Source organism: Amaranthus tricolor, chromosome 14 (assembly GCF_026212465.1).
Source record: "Amaranthus tricolor cultivar Red isolate AtriRed21 chromosome 14, ASM2621246v1, whole genome shotgun sequence".
Taxonomy (NCBI): Eukaryota; Viridiplantae; Streptophyta; class Magnoliopsida; order Caryophyllales; family Amaranthaceae; genus Amaranthus; species Amaranthus tricolor.
This window is the reverse complement of record NC_080060.1, coordinates 13,658,840-13,674,841: the sequence shown is the minus strand read 5'-3', so window position 1 is coordinate 13,674,841 and position 16,002 is coordinate 13,658,840.

The following is a 16,002-nucleotide window of genomic DNA, read 5'->3' as shown; positions in this document are numbered from 1 at the left end:
CGATATAAGGAAGCATCTTGATATATGTCAAGAGATATAAGGTACACAAAGCAATCTAGCAATTTAGGAATAACACAACTGTAGTAATTTTTTTTCTTTAGGATTCCTTCCACCATTTTGATAAAATCAGAAGGTTTAAAGTGATATTTAATGACTATGGTGATTGTGATAAGGACGAAAGCAATTTGATGATTTGGTTTGTTGAGTGGTGATAGCTGAATGAATTTGGTAATATATAAAATATAATCGTGATTGGAAAGCACGTGTTAATGGGAATTAATTACTAATAGGAATTAATAATTGCATCCAATTCTCATTTGAGTCCGTATTGACAGAAGTAAATGTCTATCACCATTACTAGACATGTTGATTTTGGCATTGGGTTTTGTATTAGCAGATGTTTTTGTAACCGCGAAGGAAGAGAAATTACGGTCATTTTTTTTAAAGGAGACATGGCTTTTATGTTTGTAATCCCCATAGACGGCGCCAAACTGTTTCGGTAATGAAACGAGGAAGAGAAAAAGACACTTAAAATACCTGAAGATAGGTGTAATCGGGTACAACTATCAATATGCTGAAAGTGTTTATGGTCCTTCCGCTGATAAGACCTCAAATCCTGCAATACAACGTTAGCCTTGTCCGAGGGGTGATCTCCCGAAAAACCCCTCCGACGCTCAAGTCAGATCGGGAAAACGAAAGTAACGAATATATGATAATTAATGAATGTGTTATATTGGATGAAAACAAGATTAACGGATTATAGGATGAGTTCAGATCAATTGAAGGATAGTTGATCAAGAATATAGATTGTAAGTAGGAGGGCAGTGTCTTTTTTATGGGTAATGATAGGAATATATAAACTTAGTCCCCTGCAAATGATGTACGCAACATTTATTTATAATGGTAGAATGGAGGTTGGATGGTGAATTAATGTGGGAATCATGGGTATGATGGGTGAGTGGTAGGTAATGGTGAGTAGTGGGTAGTTATTTTAAGAAGTTATTGAACCGAGCTGGGTGGTTAGGGTTTGACTAAATAAATTATGGGTTTGTTTATTTGACCCCATAACAGATACCTTTTTAAATAGAAAATCTCCCGTTTTTCAATTTTTCCATTTTTGCAAGTGACAAGGTTATTTGAGCTCTCAAAGGAGTTATTTTCTTCCATATGGTTTAATCACTAACTTAGGCAAGATTGGCTCTGTAGATATATAGATTATATCTTTAAGGATCCTGGTAGAGAAGCTACTATTTTCTGACCATCTCTACCTCACACTATCTGTTTCTCCACTTTACGGTTTCTCTTGCTCAATGTATGCCCTTAAATCCTACAAAGCTCTTTCCTCCTATTCATATAATCTTCTTCTCCACTTTATGTTCCAATTCCATATCCAATCATGCCACTCACCTATTTGATTTATGTAGTGTTCCTTCTGTAATAAGATTAAGAACAGTCTAGGGAAAGCATTTTTCAAAGAACTTGGACAACACCAATGATCTTTCAAAATAAGATGGAATCTTCCATCCCCCAATCTATTATGTATTCCACCTTCAATTATTTCTCTAATTTTGGTGGTCTCCATATCTTTGCTCATCATTTGTGCCCACAATCCACATGCCCTCCTTTACATCACTAAAAGTGACCCTTTGAGGATGCTTTCTTTCCTTTAATCCTATATACACATTAAAATTTTTTTCCATAAGGTACTATCATCTTTTGAGTATAATCCATCACCAATTTAAAAGAAAGATCAAATTTTTTTGCATAATGTTACTAACACCAAGACCCCCTAACTCTTCGGCAGTTCTATGTTTGACCATTTTACAACATGAACAAATCTTTTATCACTAGTATAATTCCCCCAGAAGAATCTTCTTTGCATTTCTATAATTTTCTTCGCAAAAATCTTCGGAATCTTGGACAACTCATGAAGTAGATTGGAAGACTATTGATAATGGCTTTTGTCGTGATACCCTATCAAATAATATTTATAACACCCCTAGACACTACACAAGTATAACAAGAGTAGGGGATCAAACCACGAGGAAAAGGCAAGTTAAGCCCTAGCACTTGATATAGGAAGGTTTTTAAGCCTGGGTGTATAAAGTCTAAAACTAATGACGAGGATAACAATGCAAGATTAAAAATGATATAAATCAAAGAAGGAAAACAGGATAAATTAGATCCACCCTTGAAAGGTGATTTTGACAAAAGATAAACTAGGTTAGGGAAAATCAAACAACTAGTCTAGACACTCATGATAACAAGAGGAAGTTGGTGATTCCATACACCACACGAACGACCTATAATTGCCCTATGTCTCCCTAGTAATGGCAAGATAACATTCATATCGAATGTCAATGACAATAAGTATTGTTAAATTCACTCTAATCCTATGCAATGAAGAACATGACCATTCCTAGGGTTTCACAAATCAAACCCCTAAAGAAACTACTCACACATGTTTAAACTAACTAAAACAATAGTAATAAATGAAGCAACAAAACTAAGCATGATAATAATTAATATAATTAACAAGAAAGCAACAATAAATACAACAAGGAAATAAAACCAATTACTATTCTATTAAGCAATAAACATTCTATAAAGCAATAAGAGAAACAAGAACAATAATGAAAAGCAAAAGTTTTGAGGTGAAATTTGAAACATGTTCACTCTTTTAGCCATAAGCTTTAATTTTAGAATCTATTTAGTGAAAGGGTTGCGGCATTGAAAACTAGACTTCAAGACATTTCCAACTGTATATTACACACCAATTACGATAGCCGAGCAAAAAATGGTGGCAGTGTAAAGTTTGCTAGTCAGTAGCAAGCGATGAGTTGTCGCCTAAAAGCTGCGACTCGCTGCAAAGTGTCTAAAGTTGATTTGCAGGTAGTAAGTATGCGACGCACCACTAGTCACCAGGCCATTGAAGCCGTCAACATGCGTTTCCCCACTACTTTAATATGGATATTATTTTTATTTACTTATATTGAATTAAATTCTTAGGGTTTATTCAATATTTTAGGGAGGATTGTTCCTTAAGTATAAATAGAGAAAGACTTTTAGATTAGGGTTCTTCCTCCTTCTTCTTGTTCCTTCTTCTTGCACTTTAGTGAACAATCATTGTAAGCTTTCCTTAGAATTTCATTTTATTTTCATTTAATTTCTTGTCATTTAATTACTTCATTATTATTATTTTATTCTTTTTTTGTCAAACTTTAATTATTTTTCCTAGTAGTAGCTATTAATAAAAATAGTATTATTTCGCTTGTCTTATCTCCCTTAAATCTTTAAATGTGCTCTTTCATATCTCATTAATAGCTCCTCCTCAAAAGTTTTATTTATCATGATTACTCTCATCCTACGATTTTTATTTAATGCTTTCACCATGAATAGTGAGTGGATACTTTTTCTAAGGTTAGAGATTGAACCTATGATTCAAGTATGATTTGACCATTGAAGGTGTCTATAAACTTAACATTGAAGTGATTAAATTGAGCTAACAAACCTAAATTAAATATGCTTTTTTAGACTAATCAATAAAAATAGCTTGTGAGATTAGGATTAACTTGCTTTAGAGTAAATTTTAATTAAATTCTTATTAATTCATTCAATAAAACAAGCGTGTAAGAATTGAATTAATAGAGTCTAAATCGTATAATTAATCAACATGCAAGAGTTTGAAATTAACAAGATCTTATTTAATCACATAATTAATCCGACATTTTATTGACACTAACAGAAGTTCGATCATACAAGAATTTAGCGATTCCCAACGCCCTAGATTCCTTTATCATATATTTTTAGACTAATTTGCATTCCTAGAGTTCGTTAGATTAACAAATCCAATCATTTACCTTTTTCTCAATTCCGACATGCTTAACTTTTGCTTGTCCTCGAGCAAATCACAAGGTGAAAAAAAGATGACAAATCAAGGCTAAGACATGAATCCAAACCTAATCTACTTCTTATACCGCCCTTTCCTCGACTCCTCTAATTCTCTAGTGTGACCAAGTATTGCAAAATAAACCATACTACTTCCTCCATACTTTGTCACACTACTAACACATCAACAACAATAGGTATAACAGATAAAGCACCTCAAATCACTATACTTCAACCTCCTTATAATCCTAAAAACAATAGAAAAGAAAGAAATTCTACACTTATCCCTCTAATGTGGTTCGCCCAAATACCTACCTTATAACTCTTAAAAACAATGAAAAATGAAAATTTAGTTTAATTTAATTAATTTCTTAAAATTTTAAAATAGTTTATTTATTTTAAAAAGTTTAATTTACTTTTTTTAATTTGATATATTTTAATTTAAGATATGTTCTAAATTATTCTTTTATTATATATTCTAAAATATGTGGTAAAAAGGCAAAACTCAAATATACAAAAAGTTTCTTAATTAGTTTAATTTATATTTGGATTATATTAAAAATACATATTTCAAAAAAATTAAGCTATAGGGAAATAAAATTATATATATTTTTGTAAGAAAATGTTATACTTTGAGATAAAATATGTAGTGAAGCATAAGCAATTTAAATTTAACAATAAATATTTAACATAAAATATTTTAATAATATGTTTACAATTTTGAAAACAGATTAAAAATGAAATAAATTTATCATATTCACAGGCCACAACACAAAGTGAAAATATATGATAAGATATATTATCATAAATACAGATTATTATGTGAAAATATATTATAAGACGTGATCTAATATTAATTTAAAAAAGTCTATTAAAATCAAAAGTTATATATATTGGAAATAACTAATTTAAGTGCTTTAATATGTGAAATTCATCTACATATTTTATCATAGAAAAAAATTACTTACATAAAGAGCCAATTTTTGTTAAAAAATATTTATCATGTCCAACTTAAGTATTGTGTTTGTTGAGACAAACTTAACAGTTAAATTTCTTCTAGCAAATTATTATCACTTAATGACCTAAACATAAGGTTACTTGTTGATGTGCGTATATGTTGACATTTCTCTGACATGACTATACATGTGGTTGTATTTTAGTACTTTTTCCGTTCCATATTACTTGCAACAGTTTTCATCTTTAGATATTTCATATTACTTGCAGCATTACTCTTTTTAGTAAAAAGCAACTAAAAAATTTTCTATTTTACCTTTATTTTATTCTTTTCCCCACGTATCATTATCAATCTTATCTTTTTACTTCAATTACTTTAATTCACCCATACACTATCTACTTTTAATTACTTTAATAGATTTTTTTTCTAAAATGGAAAAATTATTCAGCTACCCTCCATAAATCCATGTCTCAATCCCATTATATATTCCTTATTTACTTCCTATGATATTAAATCTTAGATCTGATCGCCCATTCCTCCAGCAATCTTCCTTGAGTAATTTCACACTCAAAGCCTTATTTACCTATTATGCATGTGATTACATGAGTTGAATATAGTTTTTGTGGGTTGATCGGCATTCTTCATCTTCATATGGATTATTCTTCATCCTCATAATAAATGGAATTAGGGTTAAGAAAATACAAAAAACCGTCAAAGACTAAGAGTAACCGGCCAAAAACGTGCCAGGAAACCGTCATTACGCGAGCCGTGAAAAGGAGCAGAACCAACTCCGCGCCCCGTGATGTTCTACGCGTCCCGCGGAATGGTACAGTATGTACTCCACGCCCCGCGGTCTTCTATGCGCCCCGCGGAGGTCTCTCTGACCCATTTCCTCTTCATCCCATATAACGACTTGTTCGAGTCACTATATTTCAACAATCTCCACCTTGACGAGAACACGTAGTCAACCACTACCTCATCAAACCATAGTGAAGAAAAACCATTCTCAAGCCAAAATCCGATGCAAAGCTCAAGTATAAGCCATACATCCCGACAAATCTCCAACCAAGACCCATCCTGATAAGTCTTAAACTAAGACCCATCACATACTCGTTTCCAAGTATAACAACTCAAAACGCTCAACTAGCATCACAAGTTCACTCATAATGCTCTATCTGCATCACGAGTACACGAGGCAAGCTCCACCTTGCGGTTGTGAACACATCCACCTGTGAGCTCCCTCACACCACCCTTAAGGGCCTATGCTAATGAATCCAGCATAGTAAAGAATCTACTAGGACTGTCAGACCATCCTACCTTCCTTACCTCTATCTTCATGTACGTGCATTCCGAATGAAATCTGATCACACTGTGCTTTTCCCGAACATCAAGTACCTGATCACTAAACACACAATCGTAGTACAAAAAAGCCAACCAAGGTTGATCACAAAGAACTATCACTGAGATCAAGACATAATCAAACTCAGCCAACACAACCCAAGCTTCAACCGATGTAACAAAGCACTTAATATCATTCCCGTACATAATAAACAAAACAGCTAATACAAGCAAACCGTAGAGAGAACAAATCTCTACCTGCCAGTGCCCCCACCCAGGTAGAGTCACAAACTACAAATGACACTTCTGGCATGCGCAAAACAAGTACACATCACAGTATACTTCAAACACCGAACCATTACTCTAGACATGTAGACCGACTTAGCCTCAAAATGAGGTGATGTAATTGAGCTAAGTAACACTACCAGTCCATACAACAGTTCCCACACTCTGCTCATACGTAAAGTCATAGCAAGCCACTGCGCCCGCTCACTATACTCTACAATGTGCTCATAAGTTGGAGGTCCAAGTGACTCCACAAAAATGGCTACCAACCTTGCCAATCCCATAAGGTTCAATGCATAATCTACCACACTTATAGCAACCAAAACAACACTCCCTACAGCCAACCTATTAGACTTCTCGATAACACATATAGGCCTTTTTTGAAATCCTTTAGATCGGCGGAATGTTCCCTGTACTGACTCCTTTAAACTATCCACAGAGATAAAGATAGCACCAGAAATCACAGTCAGAAAGATACCTGGGGTAACATCAGCACCATCAATCTGGGGTCGAACAAAAATGAATGAGGAGTTAATCTCATACTCCACCTCAAACTCGGTACCACTATCACCATAACCAGCTGCTGTAAAATACACAACAACACGCCAAAGCCCTAACAAGACTCCAAATATGAGATAGCACGATACCCTACTGAGCCACACCACACACATACTGGGCACCTCTAATCCCGTGTGTAAACCTCGATCGAACAAACTAATCCAGTATCTACTCAACAACCAAATACCAGAGATCATGCATAAGACTCTCGCTAACAAGGTCCAATTTGCTATTCCTATAACACCGTTTTGCAATGGTGTTATCCCATAGGTATGATGCCACAAAATACCTAAAACACAGAACATAAAAAATCCACAAAACGAACTATCCAAATGTAGCCAACTAACCATCTTACCATACAAGTGATCATGAGCTTCAATGCTAAGCTCACACCCGTGTTTAAACCCAAACACACAATGCTTGTCTTCCTCAAGGTAGGCATCCTTGACACTTGTAAGATGATTCTCAATGGACAATTCCAGCCCTCTACTTTCACCCATATGACCATGCCTATCATAAATCGTCATCTCTTGGTGACAAGTAGAAGCACTAACAGCAGAACTAGGCAGCGTTACACCCTGAAAGACATACAGGGATTTCACCTTGACACCCTTAAGTATCAAAAACGAACCCTTAAAGACACTCACTTCCCCATTGCTAAACTCACCCTTGAGCCCCAAATCATCTAAGGTCCCAAGCGATATCAAGTTCTTCTCCAATGCAGGAACATGCCTCACCTTAGTCAAAGTAACCCTTCTCCCATCTCTAGTCCGAAGTCTCATGGAACCAATACCTACTACTTTACATGGAGTACCGTTAGTAATCGTAACTGAAGCCCCAAAACAAGACTGATAAGTATCAAACCAATCCCGACGAGGACTCATATGGAACGAACTACCAGAATCAAGAATCCAGCTACCAATCAAATCATTAGACTCAACACAACTAATCAATGCTAAATCTTCCTCCGAATCATAGCTCTTGTTCTGTTTACTTTCGACTACAGTGGCATGAGATTTATTCTTTAATTCTGGACATTTAGACCTAAAATGTCCTGGTTCCTCATAGTGATAACATATTATGGTCTTAGTGTTGCTAGACCCATCTCTACTATTACAAGTATCCGACCTAGCACCGTTACTATTGTTAGACCCCTTATTCTTTCTAGAATTTCTACCCGACCTAACAACTAACCCACTGCCATAATTCTCATTATCACCTTTCGCCTTTTGACGCAACTCCCTAGTATAAAGTGCTGCCTTTACTTCTTCTACGGTCAACGAGTCTTTGCCAACCACAAAAGACTCCACAAAGTTCTCATAACTATTCGGTAGAGAAACATGCAATATTAACGCTGCATCCTCATCATCTATCTTAACTTCTAAATTACGCAAATCTAGTAAAATAGAATTACGATTTTCTCGATGATCCCTTAATGGCGTACCTGACTGCATCCTGAGGCCAAACAACCACTATTTCAGTAGCAATTTGTTGGTTAAAGATTTTGTCATGTACAGTGACTCCAATTTTAACCATAATTCTGCGGCCGTCTCCTGATCAGCAACCTCCGTGATGATATGATAATCAAGACATAGTAAGATGGTAGAATGAGCCTTCTCTTCCATCATTATTAAGTGTTCATTAATCGATCCGTCTCCAGATCCCGACGTAGATGTCGCACTCTTTGGGATCAACGAACGCCAAATCTGCAACTGCTTTAATAACGCCTTCATCTTAATCTGCCATAGCCCAATGCTATTCTTTCCATTAAATTTCTCAATCCTTATTGTAGAATCTCCTACCATTGTTTCCTTCAAAAACTTTTCCTAGGATTAAACCTGAGCTCTTGATGCCAATTGTTGTGCGACAGCAGAAGCAAAGATCGAAAACAATAATGAAACAATAAAGATTCAAACAAACAATAAAGAAAATCACACCGAGAAATTAACGTGGTTCACTATCAACGTGATAGCTACATCCACCGGCACCGAGAATAATCTTTTCACTATAAACCGGGAGATTACAAGATGAACACGAGAAACCACAACAATGGCTCTCCAAGCTTTTTCTCTCTTAGTTTTCCTCACTTTGTGTTTTGCATTGCATCTCCTTCTAATTCAAATTACATGGGGCCTATATATAATATACCTCATAATAAATGGAAATTAGGGTTAAGAAAATACAAAAAACCGTCAAAGACTAAGAGTAACCGGCCAAAAACGTGCCAAAAAACCGTTATTACGCGAGCCGTGAAAAGGAGCAGAACCAACTTCGCACCCCACGGAGTTCTACGCGTCCCACGGAATGGTACAGTACTGATGTGTAAACAAGATGGAAAACTTGTTCACAATAAGTATAAAATAAGGGGTCCTTGGGTTTTGTTTAACTTAGGAAAAATGTTTAAATTAATCAAGATAGTTAAGGGGAACTCTCACCCTAAACTTGAGGATATAACAAGGAGGAACACTCACTCACTTGTTTGGGTGTAGCTTAGATTAGGGAACTCTCACCAAATCGTCAACTACAAGCTCTAGTTTTAGGAACTCTAACTAAAACTCTAACTCTTCAAATTTGGACCACTCAAATTTGGACAATTAAAATTGACTAAACACAAGTCAAGTTCAATAAACAAACACACGTTTTTCTTTGGCAAATTTCTGGATATCATTTCATTCATCATTTAGCTTGCTATATATAGCCTTCTTACATCCAATAATTACATCAACCTCTTGCCTAATTAATAGCAACAAAACAAAAATAAAATGCTGAAAACAAAAGATGATGAAAGGGCTCATAACCGTCCACTTTAACCCCATTCAACAATAATTAAAAGACTACTTAAAACTAAGCTTAAAACAAAGATAAATGTTCAGCAATTAATCTCTCAAAACTGTCCAATACCGTCATTCAAAGCTGCCCCTTGAATTCCAAAGCTGCCGCTTTAAATGAGATTAAAAACAAGCTGCCCCTTGAATTCCAAAACTGCCGCTTTAAATGAGATTAAAAACCAGCTTTAAATCTCCTTAAAACATACCCCTTTGTATTCCAAAACTGTAGCTTTAAATGAGAATAAAAACCAGCTTTAAATCTCCTTAAAACACGCCCCTTTGTATTCCAATTGATGTGGCTTGTAATCAAGCCTTGTAATCGCCACTTTTAAGTTGCGCCTTCATTGTCACTGTGTTCAATTTGTCCCTTCAACAAGATAATTAGTTATACTTAGCAAAGTACAACCATTTGATGACTTATTTGGACCGTGCATGCCATGATCAAAATAAGACTTGGACAAAATTAATTCCCTTCCATTGGATTGGACTTGGGCATCTTGGACATTCGTACCTTGACCATCTTGGTCATCCTCCTCTTCTTCAAAGGGAATTGTCCTCAATTCTTCATCATCATAATATGGTGCAAGATCACCCACATTGAACGTACTTGAGACCCCATATTGGCCTCCCAAATCAACCTTATAGGCATTGTCATTGATCTTTTCCACAATTTCAAAGGGACCTTCAGCTCGTAGCATGAGTTTATTTTTCCTTTGGCTAGGAAACCTTTCTTTCCTCATGTAAATCCATACCAAGTCACCAACTTCAAAATTCTTCACGTTTCTAACCCTCTTGTTGGCTTGCTTCTTGTAAATCTCATTGGCCTTTTCAATATTCTTCCTCACTTCCTTGTGAATCTTGACCATGAACTCAGCTTGTTCCTTAGCACCTCCATGCACAAACTTATCTTGAGGTAGGGCTATGAGATCAATAGGAACATAGGGATTAACACCATAGACTACTTCAAAAAGGTGAATACTTTGTAGTAGCACTAGGAGTCCTATTGTAAGCAAACTCGGCATGAGCAAGCTTAACATCCCAATCCTTGGTGCTCTTACTAACCAATGTTCTAAGTAAAGAACCAAGAACTCTATTCACCACCTCGGTTTGACCGTCGGTTTGTGGATGATGTGATGTAGAAAACAACAACTTAGTTCCCATGAGACGCCATAATGACTTCCAAAAATGACTTAGGAACTTAGTATCACGATCGGACACAATGGTGTGTGGCACCCCATGAAAACGAACCACTTCTTCAAAGTACAACTTAGCCACTTTCATAGCATCCTCGGTTTTATGACAAGGAATGAAGTGAGCCATCTTTGAGAACCTATCAACAACCACCATGATTGAGTCTTTACCCCTTTGAGTTCTAGGTAAAGCCACAATAAAATCCATGCTAACATCTTTCCAAGGTCTCTCAGGAACTGGAAGTGGCTTGTAAAGACCTTTATGAAACACCATTTTTGCCCTTTGACAAGTAGAGCAACGAGTGATAACATGATGGACCGTAGATAACATCTTAGGCCAATAGAAATGAGCTTGAAGAAGCTCCAATGTCTTTTGAACACCAAAGTGACCAGCTAGACCTCCCCCATGCGTTTCATGGATCAACAAACTTCTAATCGGACACTTAGGAATGCATAATCTATTTCCCTTAAAAAGAAAACCATCGTGTAAGGAAAATAAATCATAGACTCCATTGACACATTTCTTCAAAATGGTCTTAAAATCTTCATCTTCTTTGTAGTACTCTTTGATCAACTCAAACCCAAGAATCTTGGCTTCAACAACACCAAGTAAATTATTCCTTCTAGATAAGGCATCCACAACAACATTTGTCTTTCCACTCTTGTATTTGGATGAAAAGTTAAATGTTTGAAGAAATTCTACCCGTTTTGCATGCCTTGAATTCAACTTCTTTTGCCCATGAATAAACCTCAAGGACTCATGATCAGAATGAAGTATGAACGGTTGTGGCCTCAAATAATGTGACCAATGATCTAGAGCTCTTACCATTGCATAGAACTCTTTATCATAGGTGGAATAATTCAGCTTGCCTTGACTCAACTTCTCACTAAAGTAAGCAATTGGACGCCCCTCTTGAATCAACACGGCACCAATTCCTTTCCCACTTGCATCACACTCAACTTCAAATGGCTTTGAAAAATCCGGAAGTGCTAGGATAGGTGTGTTGCACATCTTTTCTTTGATTTCTTCAAACACCTTTTGAGCTTGAGGAGTCCATTCAAACAAACCCTTCTTTATGCACTCGGTTATGGGAGCCATGAGAGTACTAAAATTTCGAATGAACCTCCTGTAAAAGGAAGCTAGCCCATGGAAAGAACGGACCTCCGTGAGTGTTTTAGGACTAGGCCATGATTTAATTGCTTCAACCTTGCTTAGATCAACTTTAACACCATCACCTGAAACTATGTAACCAAGAAAAGTGACCTCATATAACATAAAATCACATTTTTCAAGTTTTCCATACAATTTATGCTTTCTCAAAACAGCAAAAACTTGAAACAAATGTTCCAAATGTTCATCCTTATCTCGATTGTAAATAAGGATATCATCAAGGTACACCACCACGAACTTGCCAAGAAATGGCCTTAGCACTTCGTTCATCAATCTCATGAAAGTGCTAGGTGCATTTGTAAGACCAAACAGCATCACGAGCCATTCATACAACCCATGCTTTGTTTTGAAGGCGGTCTTCCATTAATCCCCTTCCCTCATTCGAATCTGATGGTAACCACTTCTCAAATCAACTTTTGAGAACACCTTCGAACCACTTAACTCATCAAGCATGTCATCAAGTCTAGGAATTGGAAACCTTGTACTTGATAGTAATATTGTTAACAGCTCTACTATCAATGCACATACGCCAAGTACCATCCTTTTTTGGAACCAAAAGAGCAGGAACAGCACACGGACTCATAGACTCTCGCACATAACCCATACCCATCAACTCTTCTATTTGACGTTGTAACTCCATAGTTTCTAAAGGGTTACATCTATAGGCAGGTTTATTTGGTAAAGGTGCGCCTGGAATGAGATCAATTTGATGCTCAATTCCTCTCAAGGGTGGTAACCCAATAGGTAATTCATTTGGAAAGACATCCTCAAAATCCTTAATCAATTGCGCCAACTTGGGATTTTGACTCACAAATTTTTCATGAATTTCTTTTGAATACAACAAAAACAACTCTTCCTCACTATCAACTTCCCTCTCAAATTCTTTAAAAGATAACAAGGAAATTTCTTTGGATGGTTTTTGTGAAAACCGTGGGGGTGGTAAAGGGTGTAATTTTTTTTGTTTCCCTTGGTGAGTTATAATGTATGTATTATGGTATCCATTATGAAATGATTTCTATCCGTTTGCCATGGCCTACCAAGTAGAATATGACAAGCATCCATTGACACAACATCACACAATTGACTATCATGATAGGAACCAATAGAAAAACTAAGCATACATTGTTTTCTAACCCCCGTACTAGAATTTGAATCTAACCAACTCAACTTGTAAGGACGTGGATGGTTAGTGGTGGTAAGACAAAGTCTAGACACTAAAGTCTTTGACACAGTATTAGCCTCACTACCCCTATCAATAATTAAGTCACATACCTCGTCACCAACTTTACATTTGGTGATGAAAATGTGTTGCCTTTGTGGTGCCAAGGGCTCATCTACTCGTGCTTGCAAAGCCCTCCTAACAACCAGATTGGCTTTGTCCTCCATCTCCGGAAAGCAATGATCTTCTTCCCCATCCTCTTCATTGGGATTCTCGGTCTCCTCTTCTTCTGTTTCAAAATCCTTCCAATTAATATTTTGCTTGGCCATAAGCTTAACCTCTTGCATGGTTAAAGCTCTTGAGTTAGGACAATCCTTCTTAAAATGTCCCCTTCCTCCACACTTGTAACACACAATGTCACTTAGCTTGAAATCCTTCTTGTCCTTCTTAGGTGGGTCATTGGGCCTGTTAAAGGAAGAACCATCCTTCAAAGAGAAAGGTGGTTTACGTACCACTAGAGCAGTGGTAGTTGGTTTTTTCTTCTTCCTCTTTGCATCAAACTTGGTCACAAGTTTACAAGCTTCCACAAAAGTAAGGTTAGTGTAACCTTCAAGCTTGTCTTGCAACTCTTGATCCAACCCAGCTACAAAACGCCCCATTTTGAGCTCTTCATTTTCAGTTACTTCACACACAATGGCAAGCCTATCAAACTCTTTGATGTAGTCTTCCACTGAATCGCCATTTTGTTGTAATGTGCTTGTAACAGGCTCAAATTTCTTAATCTTAATCTTCCGATTAATTATTCCGAAATTTCTTTTCGAATTCCTAATCCTTTGGTTATCTAATTCAAATCACCTTTAATTTCTAAACCTTATTCCGATTTTTGTAATTTCTTCCAAATATTAAACTTAAAAATGTATATATATTCTTAAATTTCTTTATAAGCACTAAAATATTATTTTATTATTTTATACTACGAAAAGTAAAATTTTAATATTATATTTACGGTTTTATTAAAACGTTACGTTTCAATTTCGTTTCCTTAAACTAACTTTACTACTTATCATTTTAACTTTACAACTTTGATTTAATTATTTTATACCTAAAAATTAACTATATTTTTCTTATTAACTTTAAGTATAGTTTTAACTAAAATTTTCTAAGTAAACTTTCATATTTTCATAATCAAACCTTAATCATACTTTCCCATTAATCTAAAACATTTCACTAGCATAAACTAGAACAAAAATTTGATGAATCAAAATCCTTTCTACATCAATCCATAATGTTCATCACTTACACAAGCTATCACCATTTCCTTACACAAGTTAACCTTCTTCTACACTCCAAACTCTTACACATCCACTTACACACTCCAACTCTTACACATTCACTTACACACTCTAAATCACTTACACAAGTTAACCTTCTTTTTCATACAATCTTATGAACTAAAAAGTTGCCCAAAACCCATTATAAATACCCCTCCTTAGCCATGAGATCACTTGCACCCCCATCAACAAATCTTTCTACCATTCTTTCTTATATCTTCACTTCATTAACATCTTACTAACTTTATACCCTTTTTATTTGTTGAAGAATCAAATGAAGATGGAGCTTGATCATATCACTTCTTAAGCCAATAATCATCAACTTTTGAAAAGTCAAGTATTATCTTTTGGAACTTGGATATCATTTTCTTTTGGGTAATTGAAGATCTACTTCTTTGAAGCTTGGCACCTTGAAGACTTTCTCTTTTGGAGCTTATTTCCTTAAGTTCTTATTTTCCTATTATTATTCTCTTACTTGGTTTAGCACCACCTTCGGAGGAAAATGGTACACATTTTCTTAACTCTCTCGTTATGTGATATTTATTTATGGTTACTCGATAATATAAAAGCATGATCAACATGATTTTATTTTAGTCATTTAAACTTTTTATGGTAATATTAAAGTCATATCCAGTTTAGTGATATTTTCGTCAAAACAATAATACTTTTGGGACACTTGAAAAAAAAAAGTCATATATATGGAAAATTTTGATTAATATGATAATATAAATATATATGAATTTTACTAGTTAAATAAACTTATGTGTTTAAAATGATTCCATATCATCTTGGTGTTTTGATAAATTTTAATCGGTTTATTGGTAAAATAGTCAAACAAATTTGTTAAAATGCTTAGCATTGTTTTTCTTGAAAACTCATTTCATATAAATTTTGGACCCTTAAAAACTTGTCGGATTATGTTATTTTTATAGTGATGGTAGATCCGTTTTACTATTTTACTGGTTATTTGATAAAATATGTTATTAAGTACTTAGAAATATTACCCTTGACTGTTATGATTATTTATGACACAATAATGACTTAGTTTAGCCTCAGGAATCTTAGTATAGCTACGAAAATTTGTTATTTAATTAATATTAATTTATTAGATACTAGTAATTTGTTTCTATTAAAAGGGTAGAATTGTCAAAAATTTGACTAGTGGAAGTTTGACTTATAAGAATGTAAACTATTTCGGTTTAGAGTCTTGTTTAATATTGCATGATATTGATTGTATGACTCTGATAGTAAGGTAACGTCGAACCATGGACCGGCATGTAAAATCCCGGCGTTCGTGTT